Below are 7,768 nucleotides of genomic sequence, written 5' to 3' on the forward strand. Positions count from 1 at the left end.
TACTTAAAGGAAGAAAAAGAGAATGGATGCTGGCTAATAACTAGCAGTCTCTGCCATATTCATTTACTCTTTCAACAATTTTAGTTCATATGTGACCACCGGTCTCTCTTTTATTCATTCTGTCATTGGCAACAGGGATGTGACTGACATTACCAAGCTGCCTTTGAACCAAGACAAAAATGTTACTGGTCCTTGGAGTTATTTTCTTATATGTTACTATATATGTTTGTCTATCATCCATCTATACCCATCTATTATCTATCTGTTTGCTTTATTTGTCCTGAGGGTACATGTTTGTCTGAAATTCTGACATAAAAACTTCTTGGTTTTGGTTAGATTCAGTTTTGTCAAGGAACTTATATATTTTTTATTGGGAAAGTAACTGCATGCTAATGAATAAGTAGGAGTTAACCAAGAGCAGAAATAATTATAAAGCACCTGTCAAAAGTGAAGTGCTATAGAAATGCTAAATAATGACACTAATAAAAAACTGATTGTCGTGACTTCAAAGGAAGTGTTAAGATGGAGTGTTTTGATGTGTATGGCATTTGAATGATCTAAATAGGTGTTTAGATACTCACATGAGAGACTGTTCTAGCCACTCAAGGGAAGTAAGAGTCTGTTCTACCCACTCAGTATTTTGATGCTTCCGTGAGAATTTTCTCATCGTTATATATTATTATTTTAAAAGTAATGCTTGTGTTGTTTTGACTAAACTCACATGAAGAAAGGACATTACCTACCAAAAATGTGACATTCTTTTTAGACCGCCTTGCTTTGAACCTTAAGTTCTTGGAGCACCTTAAGTTCATAAATCCCTCTGGTATGTTCCAATACCCCTGATTCCATGGTTTAACCAGATGTGCAAGTTAGGGCTACAAATTGGTAGTGAATTATTTTTTATTTTTAAAGAGCTCAGCTTTTATTGAATGTGTTACTAAAGAAGTTTGGTCAAAAAGACCAAAAGACCAAAGCCCACGTCATCATCACTCTTTAGATTCTGCTTTCTATGCTTCTACTTTCTTCTCCTCAGCTTGGGCAGCAGTGGTGGATGGGGCAGGACCTCCTGCTGGGGCAGGTCCACCAGCCCCCACATTGCAGTTGAGGCTCCCAGTGTTCACACTGGCCAAAGCCTTTGCAAACAAGCCTGGCCATCAACATTTACACAGGCTGCTTTAATGAGGACATTGATCTTATCCTCCATGACCATCACCTCATCGTCCTGCAGAATGAGGGCCGATTAGATACAGGCTTGCTCTGAGACAGAGGCCATGATGCCGGTGAGTGCTAGTCTCCAGATAAAGTGAGGGTCTCACCCCAAAACGGCCTTAGCTTCTTTGGAAGGACTGAGCACCTTAGTGGCGGTAGAGGAAAAAACAAAGAGGTAGTGAATTCTTATTAGAGTTAGAGCTTTAGGTTAAACAACTTCCTTGTTTTAAAGATGTATCTTTAAATATTTATATGTTACAAGAGGCTTCTCCAAAGGCATTAACCTGGTGATTTTAAAGTTAAGGGAAAGATAAATGGATGCTTTAGATTGCTTGTGTAGGTATATTTTTAAAAGTTCTTTGATTATTAATCTTCTCATGAAAAATCTGAACAAACACCACATGATTATCAGTAATTTAAAAATAATAAATAATAGGTACTTTTTAAATTGTAAACTCCTAAGTGTTTGAGATAGTTTCAAGTTCAATTCCACCCTACCCATGCATGATTTGTCTAAAAGGTATAATTTAGCGAAATGGTGAAACCTCTAGCTCTGGAGTCAAAGTTGAGTTCAAATCTATCCTGTCATTTTGGGCCACCACGTGATCTTTTTTTATACCTCAATTTCTTCACTAGTTAAATGGGTGTTGGAATAATAATAGCAACCTTTTCTTATAGGGTTGTGAGAATTAAATGAGATAATGCACATGAGGGGTTTATCATAGTGCCTAGAATATGTAAATGCACAAGAAGTGTTAGGGATTCGTTTTTTACTTTTCTCATCTGCTCAAATATTCTGTGAGAGCAGCTTCCACAATCTTTTCTGCAGGTGATTTCAAATCTCAAACTTTGTGAGGTTTCATAGAAACATTCTTTCGTGATATGGCAGTATGGCTTAGTGGTTGAGCTAAAAAAAAAAAAAAAATCCTAGCTCTACAAATCAGTCTCTGGCTGTGTATCTGGTGAGTTAATTAACCTTTCCATCCCTGGGGTTTCTCATCTGTAAAATGGAGGTGATAATATTAGTACCTTCCTCAGAGGATTTCTATGAAAACTAAAGGGTTTGTGAAGTACTCAACCCAGTGTTTGATGCTTAATAATTGTTCAACAAATATTGCCTCTCACTCATTTTAAAGCTTACAATGGTTATTAATTTATTTGGAAAAATGAATAGGTATTTTGGGTGTCTACTTTTTCCATTTGAACACTGTATGTAGATTTCCCGACTTCAGGAATAGTTCTTTCAGTACGTTGTGGTCTTCACCGTGGTTTCTCAGTTTAGGGCAGGGTGTGCTATCATGAACAAATGAAAGGATAACCACCCAAACTGAGAATTTAGTTTTCCAACTTTCTGGATACCTGCTTAGTTCTAACAGCACCCTCAGTTGGTTACAGTAGATGCCAGTGAATAATACATCTGGGAGTTTTATGATCTTTTCTCCTTTTTAAACTTCCAAATAAAGTAAACAGATGGTAGGCAGTGGAGGTGAAGAGAACTGGTACTAAAATGATTACTTTCCTCTCACAAAGGACTTCCGGGCATTTTCTTAGTGTCCCAACTGGTAACTTGTAGTTTCGATAGGGAGGCATGAGAGTGGAAGAAGAGGGTGCAGGAAAGGGAGTCACGATGTTTGGCTGCTCCCTCAAAACCACCTGAAGCAGACGCAATGCAGGTGAGGCTGCAAACAGGAGCTCTGCCCTGAGAATCCACATCTAGTGGGCTGTGATGCTGGACATCTGTGGCCCTGCGGAAGCTTCAAAGGCACGATGTATATTTTACTAGGTTTGGTTTATCATGTGCGGAACACTGACATAATAACTGCTTAATAGTTGTTTACTAGAATTGATGCTTTTGAACTGTGGTGTTGGAGAAGACTCTTGAGAGTCCCTTGGACTGCAAGGAGATTCAACCAGTCCATTCTGAAGGAGATCAGCCCTGGGATTTCTTTGGAGGGAATGATGCTGAAGCCGAAACTCCAGTACTTTGGCCACCTCATGCGAAGAGTTGACTCATTGGAAAAGACTCTGATGCTGGGAGGGATTGGGGGCAGGAGGAGAAGGGGACGACAGAGGATGAGATGGCTGGATGGCATCACTGACTTGATGGACGTGAGTCTGAGTGAACTCCGGGAGTTTGTGATGGACAGGGAGGCTGGGTGTCTTGCGATTCATGGGGTCACAAAGAGTCGGACGTGACTGAGCAACTGAACTGAACTGAACCAAATACCTGAAAGTAAAAAATAACTCTTAATAACCTTTGTTAGACTCGGTTTAGTTTAGGTGTCGCGAGTAATGAGAGATTATACTCTTTGTCCACTTTATGCTCAATAATTTTGTAAGCCAAAATAAGGTTTTTATGTACTAAAGAAACCTGTGAAAAATCCTTTTGTTAAAATTGATTAATCCTTGCCTACTGTGTACTTCATAAATTTCTCTCTTCTTAAACTAATAGCGAAGCCTGAATCTAAAATAAAATGCTACAGAACAAGCTTAAGAGCCTAGGGAATCTGAAGTCACTACTTCTTCAATCTTGAATGTAGATCTGTCTACTTACCACTTCTTCTTTCAGAATTGCCTGCCACCCAATGTTAAATTAAAACATCTCTATGGGTAATTGAAAAAGAAGATTTGAAAGTACTATAGACTCTTCAGAATGGAAGTGTTATATTTCACTCTTCTGTTATTATTTAAAAGTGTATGCTTAATTCTTTGTAGAGCCAGTTCTCGAAGGTAGAAATTCTCTGGGGCAGAGGTGCAGGGGGTGGGGAAAGGAGGTAAAATTTGGGGGTTTCTTTCAGAAGTTGTGCAGAGAGGGTTCTCAGAGCAGCTGTCCTCTGGTTCTGCTCTCACTGACTGTGAAATCATGATGGGGGTTAGCCTTTCTCTGCAATTACCGCTGGCATGAGCCTGGGAGAAAACCAGTTATGACCTACCTGCAAAATGGGGCTCCGGGAAAGCCCTGGGACCCACCTCTTGACCCACCTTTATCTTTCAGCAAAAGGAGAAAAGTGAGTCCTTTCCAGGGCTTGTTCAGGGCTCCATGGTCCTGGACTCAGGCAGGATGCATCCCCTGAAGTGTAATGCATTTTAAAATACTCTTTCTGGGAAATGAAAACATGATTTTGAAGTAGTCTGTAGTATTGAAATGTAACACTCTTCTTCTGTGAGAAGCAAGACTAGCTTTAGGCTCACTGGTGCAGAAGAGTCCTCAAGGCAAAGAGGCTCAGAAACAGCAGGAATGGGATCGTCAGAAAGGTATCGCTCATCCTACAAAAATTGGCTCTAATTAAAAAATACGTCACATTAGCAAGAGTAGCTCAGTTGGTAATGTGGCAGTGGGAGCAAGCTGTAAAAAGGCTCCACAGAAATATCTGCTCTACAGTTTTATAATATGTTGTTTAGAGTTATGATGAAAGGGATTGGATATTGATGGCTAGCGGCTTCCAACACTTCTGGCCATTCTCTGCTCCTTTCACTCCCTTCTCTGAAGAATAAGAACCTTAGAAAAATTTCTCTTCCATTCTCCTTTTCATCCTCTTGTCTGACTACTTGACTGCAACAGGGAGAGCTTCTTCAAGACTTTAACTTTTGAAAATCAACTTTCGTCTGTTTCAGCCATCACCTACAAATTCCTATGAAATTTTGAAAACTTAAGATTTATTAATTTGTACATCTGTGTGAATTTTTGTACCCTTAGTAATGAAAGAAAACCCCTGAAAAGAAAAAACTGACATTTATTGATATATAAACAAAATTTGAGATCATAAATCTCTGTGTCTACCTAGACATACACTCCCCCATTTTTGTTTATCATCTTCTTGCTTTTGTTTGAACCCATTTGCATGGATTAAACTATTTTGCCATCTGTTTTTAGAAATGCTAAAATTTAATCGAATCATATTGCTTATTTGTGTAGGGAGTTCTCATCTGTTTCATAATAGATGGGAAATGTCAGAAAGCAAAATGCTATATTGAAGTGAAGTATACATGTTTGGGGATTATGTATCTCTGCATATTCTTAGAAGTATTATTCCAAATGTATGTGGAGACATGAAATTTTAATAATTAAATTTAATTAATTTTAATTGAGGGATAATTGCTTTATAATATTGTGTTTGTTTCTATCAAACATCAGCATGAATCATACACTCTTAGGTATATCTCTGTTCCCTCCTTCCTGGCCTCCCTCCCACCTCCCTCCCCATCCCTCTCGTCTAGTCTAGACTGTTACAGAGCCCTAGTTTATTTAATATCACTGTTTCTCTCACTTTAGTGTGCATACAGATCACCTGGGAACTTATTAAAATGCAATTCTAATTCAGTATGTCTTGGGCAGAGCCCAAGACTATATATTTCTGACAAGCTCTTGGGTGCTACTGATACTTCTGGAAAACAGACAGCATTTTGCAGAGCAAAAGCACCTATATACATGTGCATTTTAATTTCTTTGATTCCAGTTGTATGATTCTATTGGTTGGTGGAGCTCTCAAAGTTAACTTTATTTAGCAGGATTTCAGTTATAGTAAAATTTGCCATTTTATCAGTAAGTTGGCAGTGATCAAGCTCCTTTTCCTTATCGGAAGAAATGCTAAGCTTCACAGATTAATTCTCAACTGGTGTTCATCCCTGGGCCCTCAGATCCTTCTTGTGGTTGTCTAATGGGTCTATAGGACTTCTTCTGTGTCTCCTAGTTGTAGGGGATTAAACTTTCCATCTTTAGATATCAATTAGAAATGAGTGTTTTTTTTTTAATGCAATCTTATTTCAAAATATTTCCTTATCATTAAGTTTTACCAAATTCCCTGAAGACTATTCAGTAATTTGGGGCCAGGACATGAAAGCACTCCCCCACAAACTTCTGGCTGATTATAACACATAAATAAATATCTGAATTAAGTAATTAAAAAATAACCAAAATTTCTTACCTTTAGTTGTTTGAATGTTGTTCCTTCCATTGGACCATAAATTCTTTGAGAGTTGGGTCCTTGCATGTTTTGTTTTTATATAACTATGTTTGATGATAGAGGTTATAGAGAGAGTTGTTATACCATAAACAGTAGATTAATTAAATTCAAATATCAAGTTAGCATCAAGATTCAAATATCATAAGACCTCTAAAAATGGTAACAATCATTCTTGGGGACACCTTGGGTTCATTTTCTTCTTAGGACTTGAGGTTTCTCAAACATGTCTGCCGCTGACCCCGTGTTTCTCCGTAACAGAGGGAATCTCCATTTTCCCTTTGTTAAAATGGTGACAAAACATTTTTCGTTAGCCAAGAATGTAAGAGTAAGCATAGGTTTGAATGTTTAGTAATTCTGCCAGTCTGCTTTGCTGGACATAAAGGGACTCATGGCACATACAAAACATCTTGAGAAAGAGTAAGACTCCTTACCTACTGACAGAGAAAAAGTTTCGTATTCTTTATATTCTTTCACCACACAGAAAGGTTACACATTCCAGCCTCCTCTGTAGACAAATCTGGGACAACATGGCTGAGTTTTGTAAAATAGAATATTAGTCAATATGATGTATACTGTTTTTAGACTTGATCCTTTCTATTTGACTGCATCAGGTTTTAGCTGTGGCTCATGTGGATCTTTCATGTGAACTCTAGTTGTGGCGTGCAGACTTAGTTGCTCCAGGGTACGTGGGATCTTAGTTCCCTGACCAGGGAATAAACCCACGTCCCCTGCATTGCGAGGTAGATTCTTAACCACTGGGCTGCCAGGGAAATCCCCAGACTTGATCTTTAAAAACATCTTGTATCTTCTAGAAGTATCTTGTATCTAGAAACATCTTGTATCTAAGACTAGATGAAGTACTAGTCTTCTTTTGCTGTTCTTTAGTGGCCTTGAAAGTCACATGCTCCACATTGTGTAGCCACAAGATGAGTAACCTGGTTCCCCAGACTTAAGACGTAGCTGGTCAAGAGTTCCCCATATTGAACTGTGCTGTGAATGAGAAATAAGCCTTGTGTTAAGCCACTGGGATTTTTGTATGTGTTGCTCCAGCGATCATGATTAATCATTCTGACTAACATACCTCCTAGAACTTGTGAAAGATTTTCTAGTCTGGGGCATGAGAGACAGGATCAAGTGAGAGAGAAAGATTGGTGGGCTTGAGAAAATGGAAGTAGGCATGAAGATAACATGCAAAGAGCAGGAGTCTGTGTCCAGCGTCAGTTCAGCCTCTACTGGTAGGAGAACTTCGTCTTAGCATCACCAAGAGCGATGATTATTGTTGGTCTTACTGGCATAAGATGAGGGTTTTCTCTCCACAATGGGCAGTAAGTCCCCTTTTGACTGAGCTTGACACTCATCTTTGTTTCAAGACTTTGATTGGTTACTGTAGATCTTAAACAAGTTCCTTTCTCTCTTCCTTCCTCTATCCCTATATACATGAGGTTTCTAGACTTTCGTGAAGCAAATAACATGAAGATGGGTCCCTGTCTATCCAGTAGGGTGACAGTAGAATGGAAAGAAAAGATCTTATTAGTATACTTGGAAAAAGCTATACAACTGAGCTCAAAGGCAAAAGAGAAAAAGTATAACACTGT

The 7,768-nt window shown here is 38.6% G+C and overlaps 1 pseudogene; it reads right to left on the reverse strand.

The window, feature by feature from the left end:
* Positions 1-937: 937 nt before the first annotated feature.
* LOC133234018 (large ribosomal subunit protein P1-like) lies at positions 938-1,273 on the reverse strand (annotated as a pseudogene).
* Between the last annotated feature and the right edge of the window lie 6,495 nt (positions 1,274-7,768).

The sequence above is a fragment of the Bos javanicus genome, chromosome 21 (genome assembly GCF_032452875.1).
Source record: "Bos javanicus breed banteng chromosome 21, ARS-OSU_banteng_1.0, whole genome shotgun sequence".
Classification (NCBI taxonomy): Eukaryota; Metazoa; Chordata; class Mammalia; order Artiodactyla; family Bovidae; genus Bos; species Bos javanicus.